At 46.2% G+C, this 18017-nt stretch overlaps 1 protein-coding gene across 4 annotated transcripts in view; it reads left to right on the top strand.

The window, feature by feature from the left end:
- Window positions 1-18017, top strand: part of Tshz2 (teashirt zinc finger homeobox 2) — a 446931-nt gene that overhangs the window by 1575 nt on the left and 427339 nt on the right. The window contains exon 1 of one of the 4 annotated variants that reach the window (XM_063282974.1): window positions 1-18017. This exon is cut by the window's right edge and continues 42263 nt beyond it. The gene's annotated coding sequence lies outside the window, so the exon portion shown is untranslated. 4 annotated transcript variants of the gene reach the window in all.

Genomic DNA, 18017 nt, shown 5'->3' on the forward strand with positions numbered 1-18017 from the left:
GATTCACCGTTTCTAGAAATCTAACCATCCCCTCTCTTGCTTAAAGCCAGGTGGGGTTGGAGGAAGAGCACCCCATAGAAATTTAAACAGCTTTGGATTTTGCTTTGCCAGATAGGTAGAGCTTTGGAAACTTCGCGAATTGACTACTACCTTAGGGAGCTGTCCTGTGGAATTCTTTCTTGCAGGGACCCTAAAGATCAGAACAGGTCAATGGGTCCCCACAACAGATATTCAGGGTTACTGTTGTCGCTGTTGTTGTTGTTGTTGTTTTTGTTGTTGTTCCTTTTTCCTTTGAGGTTGCCTAATTGCTTTTTTAATAGTATGCTGGGGTTTTGTTTCTCGGAATCAAAACAGGAAAGTTCATTTTTCTCTTGCCAGACCCACCCACTGAAAAAAAATCAGCTTTCCACTCGATTGCTAGTTTTGATTTGACATTTGATTGATCACCTGTCATCTCACTGCCTTTGATCTATTCATTCTGATATATATCAATAAATCACTCACCATGGTAACTCCGAGTGGCAGTGACGCAGGCTTTGCCCTCTATATTCAGAGAGAGAGAAATGCACAATCATTATCTTGTTGGTTTTTAATGTGGGCGTTTTTATTTCTTTGTGTCCTTTAGTGGATGGGGCTTTAGCAAAAGTTTAAGTTTCGCTGGCTCCCCTGTGCTCTTCTCTCTGTCTTTCTCCTCTGACTTTGAGCAGCAATGGGGAAGACTGATCTGGAGACCACGGCTATATTTCATTCTGCTCTAACTTGAGTCAAACACCGGAGAAGTCCCTAGGACACTTGGGTAAACTTTGCAAAGTCACCAAGAAGTGAGTTAGGAATGTGGGGAAAGCGGGTGTACCAGTGTCTGAACGTGCTGGCTACCAAGTTCATAATGCTTCACTCCTGCCTGATTGCATCTGAAACATCACTACATGTGCTCCAGAAAAACCAGTTCCCTTCCTCCTGAGTGCAGAATCGCTTCCTCGGCCATGTGTAGGTCGCTCTGAGTAGCTTTCTTATAAAGCTTGCATTCACGTATTTTCAATTGTTTCTCTAAGAACAAAATAATGAAAATATTCTCAGCAACACAGTTGGCAACTTGTCTAGGCAGGGGTTTTCTCTTCTCGACTCTGGTTACCTCTTTTGGAAACAATAGCTCTCTTATTTTATTGTATCTTTTTAACTCGCCTGGCTTGGCTAGCTGACCATGTGAGGGTGTGTGGCGGCCTTCAAGACTTCCTAAGAGTTGGCCTGGCCTGCTGCATCCAATGCTGGCCCCACAAGTTCAAGTGTAGCTGGATCATCAGAGATGGCGTCCCTGTTGTCCTAAAAGAGAGCCCCGGGCTGCTGTCCAGCTGCAATGATACTGTCCTGAAATACTACTGTTTTCTTTTGTTTTGTTTTGTTGTTTTTTTTTCCCCTTCCCTTCCTTGTAGCTCTGGTAAAGGCCGTCAAGAACTAGGCAGCAATTTAAATTAGCAGAATGACTGGCCATGTCTCCTTTCACAAGCTCATTACAAAAAGTGCCTTGCTCAGGATTGCCGTACTTAAATTATAATTACACACTGATCAATGGAGATCCAGGTGTGCGGAAAATAACACTGTATCGCATTATTTAAATTAGATCCTTTCCTTAAGCTAGTATCTATTGGTGTTGGCTACTTTTTTTTAATTGTAGTAGTCTCTGTGTGTGTGTGTGTGTGTGTGTGTGTGTGTGTGTGTGTGTGTGTGTGTAACTTGTGAGTATACTTTCAGTTTTCTAGTCCTTTGGATCCTTAGTTGTCTTTGCAAGACTGTTTCCATGACTCTCATTATGTTCCTTAGAAGGAACAGAAATCCTTTTCCAGCCGAGATGGGGTAATTCATTTCCTACACAGTGAGTTCCCCTGTTCGGCGGTATTTATCGGTTCACATATTAGGAAGATGGGTTTTGTTTTTCCTGTGGTCTTTCTTCTGCTCATCCGAGGTCACTAATGCCCGCTTTGTTTTAGGATGTGAGTGAGGCTAAGTTAGCTGAGATTCCTCAGCCAGTTACCATGCGGGGAAGGGAAGGGGTGCCTCTCAGCCTGTAGCTCTGCGAACTTTTATCACTGCTTAAAATTAAATACAATGCACAACTGTAAGTGATTACTCCTGAGGACTGATGTTGAAAGCTTGATTCCTAGTTTGATTAATGAATAATACAAGATAGAAAAAGCCTGGAAGTGGACCAGGGCTGACGCGCTCCTGGAACCCTCTTTCTCCAAAGAACTCTTGCAAGCTATTGAGTTTCTTTACACAATTCTGCTTAAGGATGGCGTTTCAAGACACTGGTGGCCGAAACTTTCTAATAAAACAGGTCATCTCAATACAGCAAAGGACGGTAAACTAAGTGACAGGGAATTTTAATCTTTTTTTTTAAATGACTCCCACTGCCTTATATGTATGTCGGGGCCAGGGGATAGACGTGTGGAACGCCGTTCTCTTCAAGTAAACAGCTGAGGGAAAACATTTCTCTCAGAAATATTGCTGCTTCTCACTTTCCAAAAGCTTTACTTTGCCATGGGGCTAGGACTTGGGGCCAGGAGGAAAGTTTGAAAGCAGCTTTCATGATGTATGGGTGTGCTTGGCTCGCTCTCCTGACTGTATGTTTGCTTTACCATTCAAATGCATCTGCTCTTACCTGACAATCTTCAGGAATCTGCCCTGGCATCCTTCCCCCCACGAGTTCATTTCAGGAAAGATAAAAAGACGACGGCAGGAAGGTTGAGCAGAAAGAAACCGTCTTGATGTGTTCGTACATTAAAGGATGCAGAACACTTGGATTTTTAAAAGAAAAACTGTAGGCATGTTCTCTGACAATACTTTCCCTAACAACCCTGGCCGTGTGGTTGGCGTACATGCATAGCGGGGCCTTTTCTTCAGCCGTATACAATTATTTTTACGGTAACACCGGCCAGCCGCAATGGAGCACGGAATCTTCTGTAATCACATCCCTGAGAATATCTAACAGGCCTGTAAGTTACTTCCCCTGCCTCTGCTCACCCCAAGCCATTCTGTGCTTTTTCTTTCTTTCTGGTGGACTTGCTGTAGCTTCCGGTAATGCGGTCTTTCCTGTGGGGAAGCTCGCAGGAGAGAGCATCTCCCTCCGTTTATTTTGTTTATTGAAGGCAGAGATGAATAATTCAGATTTTGTTTTCATGGGTGTCCTCGTGTGGCGGTAAACATCAGACTATTAGCGATCATTACTTAAAAGTTGCAATTTGCACCTTAATAGCACAGGTTATTACTTGGGAAGCGCATTCAGCAGGGGCACGTCTACCTGTACTGCGTGGGATGGGAACAGCCGAGAGGCCTCTTCTTCTACCTCAGGATAGCGTCCATTCTGGACAGATGGGTGAAGTCCTCAAAATCTAACTGACTGCACAGGGGCAGGAGCTGGTGGCTGCAGTGGGAGTGTGCCTTTATTTATTGGCCGGCAGGAGCCAGGATGTTTTTGGGCTTTTGATGTTCTTTCTTTGCTCAAACGTCCTTCAGGAAAAGCAGGTTTACGTCTTGAACTCTAAAATGCCCCATGTGGTGGGTCTCTCTGCTTCCTAGAATGGTGTGGTTTTAAGACAAGTACACACAGACACATAGACGCGTGTACACACACACACACAGACACATGCACACATATATATACACATACACATACATGCACACAGACACACAAACACACACACAGACACACAGACACAAACATACATATACACATACATACACACAGACACACACACATACACACACAAACACACACATAGACACACACATACACAGATATACAGACACACAGACATACACACATACACATACAGAGACACACAGACACACACATAAACACAGACACAGACACACACACGCGCGCGCATGCAAGCTCACAGGGTTCCAGCAACAGGGGCTCTGAGTTATTCTTGCTGTCTAAAGCAGATTTCAGAGGACAGAGGACAGGTACCTAAGAATGTCTTCCCCCTGATCCTTCCTGTGGTCCTTTCCCCGGCTCTCTCTCCTGCCCTCCTCCTCCTCCAACCTCAGCTCACCCTTAAAGACCCAGATTGAATGGGACATTTCAAAAGTGCATTTGTTTTAGCCATTTATTGATCTTATTTTTAATCTGCCACATCAGGACCTAATATATTAACCGTAAGCAGAGGATTGCGAGCGGCAGAACTCTTGGCAGGGAGGAAAGGAGACGGCGCTGGGGAACTTTTTCAGGCAGTGAAATCGCTGAAGCTTGTTTTGGGTGTGTGTCGGGGGTCAGATGCTCGAGGGTACCTTTGGGAAGGGTAAAAATTTTGCTCACAAGTACCTCCTCCTCCTCCTCTCCCCCCTCCTCCTCCTCCTCCTCCTCCTCCTTCTTCTTCTTCCTCTTCTTCCACTTTGTGTTTCTTGCTCTCAGTCGACTCGCTTCTGCTTGCTGCCTTTGGAGAAACTCCGCACTCCGTGGATAACCTTCTAAGCATCTTAAGATTTATCCCCCTCGTGTTTCGACTGTTGTCACCTTCTCCAGCCGAGGACCAGGCCTTCTCTCATCCTTTCCAATGTCCCACTCTTTGGGGGAGACTTGGGGGCACTCTCTCGAACCGGAGAACACCTGAGTTTGTCTGGGTTGGCCTATTTCTCTCCCCAAGGCTTGGGACTACAGCGGCTCTTTACTGAGCAGGTCTTAGAGGGAGACTTGAGCTGGCAATATTTCAGGTCTTCGTGATGAACCTTTTCTGGCCATTGATGCAACTAAGTATAGGAATATCAGCCAAGGGGGAGAAAACCCCTAAACCTGGACTCTGTTCCTGTTTGCATTAGGTCTGTGTCTTAAACATCCAAACAGCAGCTTCTCCTGCAGGTTTGCAAATCTGTGCACCTAGCAATGCTTTGGGAAGACTCTTACTGTAGACGAGAGGAAGTCCCCGCGCCCACCCAGATTCCCTTTGAAAATTAGACTCACCTATCAAACTCTGTATTAAAACCAGGTACGAACAGAGTCATTTTCAGTGGATACACAGTCAGTTGGAAACACATTAAACTAGCAGAGGATGCCTCGGATGGCTTCCCCGAAGCCGGGCTCCCTCATTACATATGTAATTACAATCAAATCGAATGACTTTTAGGGGAAAAAAATATCACAATGGTATTAAGAGATGCTTGGCACACAAATAAATGTATTGCTTCTCAGGTTGAGAGCATTGTCATACTCTTATTTCTTTGAGTGGAATTTATTTTAATTTCTGTGAGTGTTGTGATGAAAATCAGATTGCTTTTATTATCATCTTTCATCAGAGCTCAAATGCCATCCTAGCTGAGGCAGGGAGAGGATCCTGTAGCCTCCCCCCACCCCAGTAATTTGTAGCAATTAGTACCAGAAAGTAAAAGACACTGTTTCGCATCTCAGAAGTTCTGTTCAAAGTTAGAGGTTTGGGGATGACCTTTGGCGAGCAGCTGATCAGTCCTGAAGGGCCTCAGTCGTTCTACCCACGTTGAAAAATCACCTTCCTAGGCCTGCTGACGTGGTAATCTGGATACTGAATTAAGAGGGAAAAAAGAAGCAAAAACCCAAAAATCGCTGCCTGTTGACAACATTGTCTCAAAGAGCATTGTTTTCTCTAGAATGAGAATTTCTTCTCCCCACCCCTCCCCACCTTTGACTCACTCCTGTTGGGACGTTTCTTGGGTGCAGGTGCGGGCACAGCATTGACAATGATGGCTGAGTTCACCCACCAAGCCATTAGGAAATGTTGATAAAAATGGGAGACTTTAGAACCCGCCGCTGGGCTCCGTGAGCTGTCAGGACAGCGCCCTTGGGAACACACAGACCTTGCCTGTAAGTTGGACAGCATCAGGGTCCGATTCAGCATGTGGCTGCGTTCCCAACACTCGGTTTTGTCTGAGGGCCTCTTACCAGACCACACCGACACGGGCACCGTGGACAGGGCGCTAAGTTGCAGAGAGGAACCTGATGGTACGTTTCTTCCCAAAGTAAACTCTGTGGACGATGTGACTAAAAAATGTGGACATCTCTGAAAATCATTAGCATGGCCGTTTGGAATTTCCCGTTGTTGCCTCTCTCCATCTTCTACACTCTCTATTGGGGTTGGGGTGGGTGGGTGGGGTGTCCCCTGAGTATCCTGAAATATCCCAAGATGCCAAAGTCATTCCCACAATCATCTGAAATTTTAGAAATTGAAATGCAAAAGGCCCAGCTTACTGAGCCCATTAATACTAGATATCGGTGCCGTTTAGCTTTGCTGAGCAACGGGGAAATGTACGATACAGAAGTTTTATTGCTAATGAGCTCAGGGAAATTACACAGGAAAAAAAAATACCTGAATCAGACGTGAAAGCATTTGCTTTGAATTCTGCTTGTGACTGAGAGTTCTCTTTCCACCTGTTTCATTTAAAAAAAAAAAAAGAACACACACACGTACACACACACACACACACACACACACACACAAACACAAAACAAATTCAGTGTCCCCAAACAAATTCGGTGTGCCCCATACTGACTCTCTGAACAGTGTCTAATACTGTATACTCCTCTACGGATCTACAAAGATATCGGGACACCCGGGTGCAAATGCCCTCTCAGATAACCAAACATGTAGCAGCCATGGAGAGAGCCTAAAAGCCAGCCAGCTCACGGTTTGTGGTGTTAACTTGGGTGGACTGCAAGGCGAGGGACCATCATGACAAGGTACTGATGCCTCTGCTCGCGAGTGACAAGCACTGGACCAGGAAAGCAGTTTAAGCAGGTTTCTACCTCTCCTGCAGCTCTCTGCAAAGAGATGGGGAAGCTATAGTGTCCATCTGAGCTACAGGAAAGGCCCTGAGTCTCCACGAAGCTACCAGACACGAGGTCGGTGAGCTTTAAAAAGAAAATAAAACCAGAAACAAACAGACAAATGAAAGGAAAGCACCCAGCAATTTCTGTTAGTACAAAAATTAAGACTGGCGAGCTAAGTAGTAAAGTGCTTTCAGAACGGGGTGAATAGCAACCGCCCGGGCCTCCTTAAAGCAGCACCGAAAGCCGTTTCTGTGGAGATCACAGGGTTTCGCTATTAAGGTGAGAGAAAGCAGTTATTGTTTCTAGGGAAAATAGTTAGGAAAGGCAGGATGAGATTTAAGGGAGAGAGAGAGAGAGAGAGAGAGAGAGAGAGAGAGAGAGAGAGAGAGACTTGGCAGCTGCCGTTCTGCTGCTAGTGAATTTCCGAGAAGCTCCCCTGACGCAGCACTGGATCACGAAAGGCTCCACGAAATCTGGTGACACCGGAGATATGAAACCGAGACCGGGGGGTCAAGGTTGTCCATCGGGGATAAACGACTTCTGTAAGCAAGAGCCACGGCAGATAAATGTTTCTGTGTAAGCTGCGTGGGGCTTGCTTTAAATCACCCCAGTTTATCAGATCCTTGGGATTTTCTGTGTGTTTAGGAGCCTTCCCTCTTAGCCTCCAGGGAGACAGGAATAGCAGTTGGGCTAAGGAGAAGAAGAGTTCAGTCTCTTCCGCTCGCACCGCCACTTGGTAGAGGGGAAATGGCAGAAGAAAGGCTCTCCACGTGTTTTACATCGGCGTTGCCTCCGGCTATTTTCCTTTATTAGAAGGTTGGGTTCCGCGCCTCGCGCAACTTCTCCTGCTCATCTCTGGGATCTGATTTTCAAGTGCGGATGGAGTGGTGGAGGAGGAGGGAGTGACTGGGTTCCGGAGGTGGCTTGTTCCCTTTGTTAACTCATGCTAGGATCTCCAAGTCTGTTCCTTGTGAGCCAGGTAACTCCTTAGGCGGCTCGCATTTCTGCCTCTACTTGCCAATCTACAAAATGGGCCCATCATCTATTTACTTATGTCTGGAGTTTGCTGAGAATATTTAATAAACATGGGCTGGAAAAAGTACTCAGAACCTATCGGTACCACTGGGATTTGAGCAAATGGAGTCTCTTCCTTCTCCATAGCCAAGCCAGGGAATATCATGCAAGAAAGAAGTTGAGTAGACACTCCCTGGTTACCAAGTATTCGATGGTCTTAGGAATCAAAAGAAATTAGATGTGGTTATTTTTGAAGGGTTTCGTTTTTAATGAGTGCATTCTGTGTGTAGGGGAAGGCATAGGTGTGCACATGAGAGAATGCTGGAGCCCGAGGAGGCCAGAAGAGGGTGTCCTGTCCCCCGAAGTGGGAGCTCGAGGCAGTTGTGAGTCACCACTGTGGGTGTGGAAATAAAATTCAGGTCCTCTGCCAGAGCAGTGTGGTGCACCAAATGCAGAACCCTGTCCCAAGTCCCGAGACACTGGTTCTTTTTGACATTTAAAAATGGAATCTTAGGGGGTAAAAGGATGACTCAGGGGTTAAGAGCAGAACTAGAGTCCGGTTCCCAGCACCTGCATCAACTTGCTCAGGACAGCCTGGAACAGGCCCGTGGGATCTGAGGCTTCTGCTTCCCTGTCAGGCCAAATGCACTCACATGCACCACCCCCCCCCCACACACACACACAGACACATAATAAATAATTTTTTAAAAAATATACAAACTGAGGGTTGGGGATTTAGCTCAGTGGTAGAGCGCTTGCCTAGCGAGCGCAAGGCCCTGGGTTCGGTCCCCAGCTCCGAAAAAAAAGAAAAAAAAATATACAAACTGGAACTCCAGTGGCTGGGGAGAGCTTAGCTTGCAATGAGTTTCAACATGCTGGTCTACTTAGAGCGTGAGGCCAGCCCAAAAAAAATATATTTTCCAAGGAATAAGATTTATTATAGACCCAACCATAACGGCAGAGGTAATGTCATCTGCCACCTCACGAATGCCTGTGGTATCCTAGGTGTTGTACCAAGTGCTTCATGTATCATAGGTATTCACGCACATTCGTATATATTTGCTTGAACAGCAACTGAATTTTGAATTCCTACTCTGTGCTGGACCTTGTTCCGGTAGCTGGGATCTAGCAGTAAATAGGATGGGTCCTCTGCCTGGAAACTTGTGGTCCAGCTCAGGGAGGCAGAAGAACATTCAAATCGTTTTACACAGGAGAAAATCTTCTTTCGTGGAAAAAAGAAACTACACATGGCAAAGCTCTCCGCAACATTGTTGCGACCGTGAAGTCAGGAAGCAGGGAGTTGGAAGGGTGAGCATGCGGGTGGCCAAGGGCAACCTTGTAGGGGCGGGGGGACGGAAGTGAGCAAACTCTTTCTTTCTTACAAATCCTCATGGGCTGGAAGTCATGATAGTCCCTGGTCCCCGAGCAGGATCTACTGAACCTAGGTCAAGCCATAGCCAAACTGTACTGAAAGCCGGCTCCCTGCATTCCGAGGCCTCTGCAGCCCATATTGCGAAAGCTAGTCTAGAACGGCCACAGCAGTGATGCATCAAAGACAATGCTTAGCTCTTCCTCATCCTCCCTACACCCGAGGTTACAGTTAATATACAGGGAAGACAAGAACATTGGCTGTCCTCAGTAGTGTAGACATGTGGCACATCCGGGTCAGCCACTGTCCCACAGGCATGACTTAGACTCCCGGTGCCATGTGTTACCCTCAATGCTAACCATGGCTGCAGGTTAAACGTTAGGGACAGACAACTCCCTGTCCTCACACAGATAAGATTCTTGAGACCAGGAAATGAATTGCACAGAGAAATATACAATACGATGTTGGATGGCTAGGCACAGAGTGGGAGTTGACATTTCTTCCATGCAGAAGACACAGTAAGTGCCATGGGCCTGAGGCCACGGGCACACATGTATGAATGAAGGATATAATATTTAGGAGCCACAGTGCCTATAGGAATTAGGGTGGGGCTTACCTGAGACTGACAGGAAAAGAGGAAGGAGAGTTACCTGAAAAGATATTGAAACGCAGGTGTCCCCCCTAATTTGATTGCAGGAGAGATGGGTATCTCTTGAGGGTCTTCAAGCAGGGAAGGGAAGGGATCTGACTGGGATGTGGGTATCTCAGAGCTGGTAACGATCCCCTTCCAGGTATCAGTGGCTTCCCAGGGATGGTGAGTGGTGCCTAAGATAGCAAGAGCAGCCGGGAGAAGTACACGTGCTAGCCTTCGTGGCCTTTGTGGAGGGAGACCGAGGCCTTGGAGTTGGGGGCCACATCATCACATTGACAAGATGGTGGAAAAGAGCTGTTCTGGGCCAAGCTCACCCAGGGCCCAGCAGCCAGTCCCAACCAGCTGTGTGCATGGAAGCAGGCTCCAATACCCAATCACACCTCAGTTTCTTCCATCAAAAGAAGACAGATAATGCTCACGTCACGGTTAGGTGTGACTCTGAAGGGAGGTGATGCAGCTAATTTGTAACTGGCCTAGTGCTTGAGATCTTCTTGAGCAAACACAGTCTTCTCTTCTTCTTCTTCCTCCTTCCCTTCCTCCTCCTCTTCCTCCCCTTCTTCTTCCTCTTCCCTTCTTCCTCCTCTTCTTCCTCTTCCTCTTCCTCCTTCCCTTCCTCCTCCTCTTCCTCCCCTTCTTCTTCCTCCTCCTCTTCCTCCCCTTCTTCCTCTTCCTCTTCCTCCTTCCCTTCCTCCTCCTCTTCCTCCCCTTCTTCCTCTTCCTCTTCCTCCTTCCCTTCCTCCTCCTCTTTCTCCCCTTCTTCCTCTTCCCTTCTTCCTCCTCTTCCTCCTCCTCTTCATCTACTTCCTTCTCCTCTTACTCCTCTTTTCCTTCTCTTCCTCCTCTTCTTCCTCCTCTTCTTCTCCCTCCTCTCCCTCCCCCCTCCTCCTCATTCCCTTCCTCTCTATCCTCCTCTGCCTCCTTTTTTCCTCCCCTTCTTCCTCTCCAATTCTCTTTTCCGTTTACACACTCCTCCTCCCTCTCTTCCTTTCTTCATTCACTCACTCTTCCTCATCCTCTCCATCCTCTTCTTCCTCCTCTCCTTCCTCCTTTCATAGAACTCCTGGGGTGAATACAGGCAGCTGACTCAGGCACTAGGCACTCAGACACACACCACCGAAGAGCAAACAACAGGGGCTTGTGGGAAGCAGAGCGTGCTTCAGTGGTGTGCACCTCCGATCTGTGTCACAGCTGTAGCTCGGTTCTGTATCAACTCGGAAAGTGCTAAGGACCGGCAACCGCATTTCATAATAAATGTATCCCTTGTTCCCCGTGGCTTCTCTTGCCCGTTGTGCAAAAGCAGGGGCGGCCCTGTGTGTGTAAACACTGAATAACTGTCTGGTAAGGACGCTGGCTCCTGTGGAGACTCCTAGACCCTCTAGCTAAGCGAGATCAGGAATACGGTGTGGAAGTTGGCGACTGGCAGGGAAGGGGTGGAGGAGTCTCACGTCGGACCCTTGAGGTTTGGCATCTACATACCTGCTCTCTGGGAGCCTTGCTGGCATAGCCCTAGATGCTCCCAGCTCCCCAGGACTTATCAGGCTTCCTGGTCATCCACTAGGGATCTGTTACTTGTCCCCCAGGGTCCAGCACTGCAATGTTTGGGCATTGTTGAGCTACAGACTGTTTCCTGGCTAAGACTTCTTCGCTCTTTAATTGTCACCTCCAGGTAAGAGCTTGAGAGAAGAGAGACAGGTCTCTGTCCACGTCTATCATGAGTTGGAGATGCTGAGGTCCTAAGAGGTGTTTACTCCCTTAAGACCCAGCGTAACCACTGCCATTCAAAGTTGCTCTGGATTAGGAAGGTTCTGGAGCTAGAGTCTTGAAGCAAACTGACAAAGGGCCTGGCTTCATGGAGCTTAGCTCCAGTGTGAAGACCGGAAGGCCATCCATCCCGTGCGGTGAAGCCATGGAGCTTACAGAGAAGTAAACCAAGAATACATGAGGGGTTGGGCATAATGGGGAGAATATGGCTCCCTGCATGGATGGGGTGCTGACACTGGGTCTAGACTGAAGTAGCCATTGGAGAGATGCATCTGGATGGGGGAGACGGTGCCAGGCACAACACAAAGTCCAGGGCTAGGATCTTTCTTGGACCAAGAGGCAGGGCCAGCATGGAGGGGCAGATGAATTGCAGAGTTGAGCCGGAGTCCCTCCTGAGACGGAGGCTTTGGAGGACATGGGAGAGGAGGAATGACCTGAAACACTCAAGGTCATTGTCCCTGACTTGCTGTTCACCGAGCATCAGCGTCAGAAGCAGGTTGACCCCCTGGGAGACTCCAGTGACATCAGATGGGTCAAAAGCCTCTGGAGATTTGGACCAGATGAATAGGGAAGGAGACCGAGTCTCATCCAACAGAAGAACGCAGGACCACAGACAGACAAGGAGGGATGAATGAAGAGAAGGCTGCAGTGTACGCTCTCTGTGGAGAATGGGTTGTTTGTATTTTATTAATGTGTTCTTTGAGTCTCTGTTTTATTTCTCTCCTCTGTTTACTTATGAGGAGAGTGTGCTGGCAATGGCCATTTTGTAGTTCTCAGAGTCTGCACGGGAGAAAGGACAGAGTGGTGTTTGCAGCATCTCTTCTAGACTTGGCTGTGCAGGGAAGGGTACCATCCTTCTCCAAGTGCATTTCCTAGGGTCCTGGAACAGCATTCTCGTCTGCCTGCTCCTGCCAAGTCAGAGGGTAGAGCACTGAAACATAGGCAGGTCTCGGAGTCAGTCTGGCAAGGGCTCCGTTCTCCACCCTGCACGACATCTTGGCTGTACCACTTGGGGGACCCTTGCTTCCCAGAGTTTAGTTTCCTCATTAGCATCACAGACTGAATGAAATGATTCATCTCACTGGGATTTTATGAGCATTAATTGAGATTAATCAGATCATATGCTTAACAGAGAGCCCCGTACATAGTGGTCAATAAATTTGAACCATAACATTAACAAGGTAATGATCTGACCCAGGCCTTGATTTCTCTATTGGCAGGAGGAGGATAGTACAGCCTCCCTCTTGGGATTGTAATAAAGTAGTAATATTAACAAGGTACTCGGAACACCGCTTTATACATAGTAAGCACCCAATAAATGTTCAAGCATTCGAACTACCACGGTGGACAGACGTCATATGTCCTGTTTCTTCAGTGTGTGTAAGACACAACACACAGTTGTTACACAGTATCTTTTGTTTGCAAAATGAATGACTGACTTTGCGATTAGGAAGGACAAAGGTTATAGACTGCTAGCTCAAACATTTGTCACCTTATCCGAAACTTCCCAAAGGAGGATCCTTCACACATGTTGGTTGGGGTTTCCTAAACTATGGTTGTGATGTTGGTTTTAAATATCAACTTGCTACAACTGAGACTCAACTAAGACACCCTCAGCTGAGGAATTGTCTAGATCATGTTGGCCTGCGGGCCTGTCTGTGAGGGATTTTTCTTGACTATTGACATGGGAAGACCCAGACAGTTTTTGGGCGGCGCCATCCCCTGGGCAGAGCTCCTAAACTATACAGGATAGGAGAGAACTAGACGAAAGCAAGCAGGCAGCATGGGAGCATTTGCTTCTCTCTGCTTTCTGTTAAGAGTGTGGTGTGACTAGTTGTCTCAAACTCTTGCTGCTATAACTTCAATGAAGGGAGAGACTCTGGCCAAGAATTAGAAGTCAAATACACCAAAACAGCCCAACTGCTTTGGCCCAGGCTGTTTCATCACAGCAACAGAGATACAGCTAGGACAATAATGGAGGACGTAGCCCATTACTGACCATGATTTAACCCACAGTTGTCCTGCCTTGGGGTAGCATATCATGTGGTGGTTGTTTTAAGGTCACTAAGAAAGCATTCCTGTCTCAATGACCCCTCCAACGCCCATTCCATGTAAAAGAAAGACCCCACTTTGAAATTCCCCTGTCTTTAATACCTCCCCCCTCCCTGCTTATCAGGAAGAGTAGACCTAGGATTTAGCAAGAAGCAGCTCACAGTGAAGATACGACATTATAATCTGAGGTTTTCAGTGTCCGGTGGCCACCAATTGGTGACAATCACTACCAACTTGCATTGACCGTGACTGGCAAATGACACAACCCTCCTGCTTTAAAGGGGGATTATTTAAGTTTAAAGGGTATTGTTCCAACAAAGCATAAAAAGAAGTCCACACCCGTAGGTCGCTAGGAGAGAATGCCATCAGTGTCAGGGTGTGGGCAGAACGCAGGCCTCTGGTTCCAGCTGTGAGGAAGGGGTGCCAAGTCACAGCCCAGTCCAGGGACTGCCAGAAAGCTTCCAATAAAACTTCAAAACCGTTTGGAAAACGGAAGGAACCCCCCACCCCACCCCCGGATATCAGGAAGAAACTTGAGAACAGCTTGGCTCTTCCAGGGAGCTTTGAAAGTATGGAGGGTCTGGCATCTGGAACAGAGCAAAGTTCTCAACTTTTCTTAGGACTGGTCTTCACATGGAGGCCTGGCGAGCATGCAGGTTTTCAGACTCCCAGGTCAGAGTTCGGGAATTCTGATGGCTTGGGATGGGACAGGAGGATGCCTTGGGTCTAGGAGACCTCATGGGACACATACACTATGTCTTTGAACTACAGGGTAGAGTATATGCGTGAATATGTGTAATACATTATCTGATCACTATAGACATGCACTATATGTTACTGTAATATATATTATTTTAGACATTTATGAATATAATATGTAAATATATTATCACTGTGCTCCATAATAAAAACACAATATGTATATAAAGTATACATATAAAAATTCTCTTATCCTTCTTTCCCCTGTGTACATATGTATATATGCATATGTGTATGTATATGTGTTTGTGTGTTTGCGTATGTGTATGTATATATATATATACGTGTGTTTGTGTGTGTATGTGTGTATATATACATGTGTGTATGTGTGTATATATGTGTGTGTGTATGTGTGTTTTGTGTGTGTTTGTGTGTTTATGTGTATGTATACATGTGTGCATGTGTGTATGTATGTCTAAGTGTGTGTGTGTGTGTGTGTGAGTGTGTGTGTGTGTGTGTGTGTGTGTGTGTAGTAGCAGTAATAGTTGTCTCTCCCTTACTCCCTTGGTGATATATAAATTCTGTTTTTAAACACTGTTTTAACAGGCAAATATACCATCTATGTAGACTGTTTTCCTGGCCACAGGACCAAACATCATCACCCAGAGAACAACTCAGTTAACATGAGTGGAGAGTGAAGCTATCCACTCATGTACAGCTAGCTCAGTGGTGGGGTGCTGGTCTAGCTTTGGATAAGACCCCAGAATCCATCTTCAGAATCATATGGGACCGTACACCCACACACGCGCGTGCAGGCACAGGGCAGGGGCAGTAGAAAGGGCTAATGGTCTGCTAGCCATCTGAATACCAAATGAGAAAAGAAACCTTCTGTTCATGGACCAATTTCTGTCCCTTTTTAAGCGTTTGAGACAACTTTCTTGTGGCTGCCGTTTATGTATTTCCTTACACTTTCTTTATTCCTCTTTGGATCACTTGCCAGTTCTCCATCTTCCTTCCCAGCAACTAAACTTATAATATATAATTGTATATAATGTATAATATACATTTATAATATATAATTGTAAGTCATAATTCCTAGCACCCATTAGCAAAAGTAATACAGTCTGTGGTGATGATGATGGTGGTGGTGGTGGTGTTAGTGGTAATGAACCTGACATTGGGTATATTTGTCATTGCCACAGGAGCTTTCTGTGACACTGGTGACATTAAGGCACCATTCCCTGATATCTAAACGAGAGGAAGGGAGATCAGTTGCTACCGGTCTCTCCCTGAGTACTGACGATGTCTGGTGACTCACGTGCGGTCTCTTCAGTACGAGGGTCTAGGAGCTGATGCTCTTGGATGCCCACCCGTTAGGTAGATGTGGGAGTCAGCTGCTGCCATTACAGGCAGCTTGCCCAAGACCACTGAACTTTCAGACAAGTTAGGAGCCCACCCTCTGTGGGAGAGCCCAGGTGCCCAGACTCTGCTCTCCTCAAAACTCATAAACATTCATGGTCCAGTTACACGAATGGCGATAAAGGATGCGAAATTTACCAAAATTTACTCTTTTCCTTGAGTTAAAGTCAGTCAAGTGTAAAGTCCTTTGGAGGAAAACTAGTGAAAAATAATTTTGCTTCTAAATATATCCCATATTGAACCCGGAACAGTTTACAAAGAGATTTAAGAGGACGTTTCAGAGCCTGCTCTGGATTCTGAACAGATAGCTCCGTGAGCAAGATGCTTGCTATACAAGCAGGAAGACCTGGGCTCACTCCCCAGTAGCCATTTAAAAAGCCAGGCATAGAAACGCACGCGCATGCGTGGAACTCCAGAGTTCGGGAGGTGGAAACAGCCTGTGACATCCGCAATCTCCGGGTTCGAGTGAGAGGCCATGTCTCAAAACACAAACAGGACAGTACCCCAGAAATGCCCCTGAAGTCATATGTGCATGTTTGCCACCATCCAAACACTTGGACCCATGAGCACATATGTCCTTGCACATACATATACACAGAATAATGATGAAAATACCTTCCATTTTCTATAATGAACATTGTCGGTCTACTGAGGTCTAATTAACAGAAAAGTGGAAAAACCCATGAACCAGTCTGTCTGAATCTGTCACAGAGATCATTGTCCCCCAGCGACAATGCCTCTGAAGTGTCCCAAAGTGAGGTGCTTCTCAGCTGCCCCTCGTGAGTCTCTGACAGGCCCCATGGCTGTTCCTGACCATCAAAAAATATAGATCCCACGCAACGACACATCTTTGTTGTTTATTTTGCAAATGATGAGGTGCAACACGACCCTTACACTTCCCTGTAAGTATTTAATAGTGGGTGCCATTTAAAGAAGTACTGGGAGTCTGTCCTCTCACAGGGACCGAGGACACTGCTTAGAGCAGAAGTCACACGGGATCTCTTTTACCAATCAGCAATTGGTTGTAGTTTGATTGTTCAAGATGAGGATTTCGGTTGATTTTGTTCGTTTACAATGTATCTGAATTTGTGTTGTCATGGCCCCGTCATTTGAAAACATTGTAACAGTTTCCATGTGGCCAGGCATCTAGGCATGGGATTTGGGGTTATAAACTGGGTGCAATTCACCAGCTTGTTTTACCATTCTTTTTTTTTTTTTTTTGGTTCTTTTTTTCGGAGCTGGGGACCGAACCCAGGGCCTTGCGCTTCCTAGGCAAGCGCTCTACCACTGAGCTAAATCCCCAACCCCTTGTTTTACCATTCTTTACACTAACTCTTCCCACACAGGCATTAAGCAGCAATCGTCCACGGGATGGAATACAACAGAGAAAGAATTCTCCCCAATTAGATGATGTCATGCAGGGTCCCTCACACTTGAAACCCCAGCTCTTCAGAGACATAGGCAGAAGGATTACCAAGTCTTGGAAGGCAGCCTAGGCTATATCATAGTCTAGCCTGAGCAAACAACACAGAACTAAGATAGGATAATTCACATGTTAACACATGTATAAAGGCCTGAAACGTTGACTGACACTGAGTTCTCTCTGAGTGCCAGCCTGAGTGAGCATCTGTGACCTTGCCACCCAGCAGCAATGGTGCCTAATGACCCTTCGGCAAATATGGTTCTTGCCTCCCAGTTTTCAGGCACCGTTAAGAATTTGGTGTGGGTGTTTTCCATTATTGATCAGTGTGTGTGTGTGTGTGTGTGTGTGTGTGTGTGTGTGTGTGTGTGTGTCTAGATTGGAACATTGTTTCTGTGTGTATGTTTAAAAAATTTTAGTGTCAATAGCTTCACATACAATTCTGCAAATTTTTTTGACCCTATCTTTGGGAATCTACCACAAACAAGGAGAGAGAGAGAGAGAGAGAGAGAGAGAGAGAGAGAGAGAGAGATCCTATCTGCAGATCGTACTGTGTTTCATCATAAGAATGCATATTTTATTAGTTTATCAGCTCCTCTGTAAATAGATACTTAGCATGTTTTATATTTTTCACCCTCACACACACACAATCCTTTATTGAGTATACTTAGAATTTTTTATAATTGTCACATAAGTAATTTATGTAGAGAAAAAGAGCTGTGAGATTTTTTACCAAATTTAACAAGGGAATCAGTTGAGAAAAATAAATGTTATTGAAACATCTACTGTTTCCAACTCTGCCTGTCTCCTCATGCCCTCAGAGATGGGCACAGCTCTC

Source organism: Rattus norvegicus, chromosome 3 (genome assembly GCF_036323735.1).
Source record: "Rattus norvegicus strain BN/NHsdMcwi chromosome 3, GRCr8, whole genome shotgun sequence".
Classification (NCBI taxonomy): domain Eukaryota; kingdom Metazoa; phylum Chordata; class Mammalia; order Rodentia; family Muridae; genus Rattus; species Rattus norvegicus.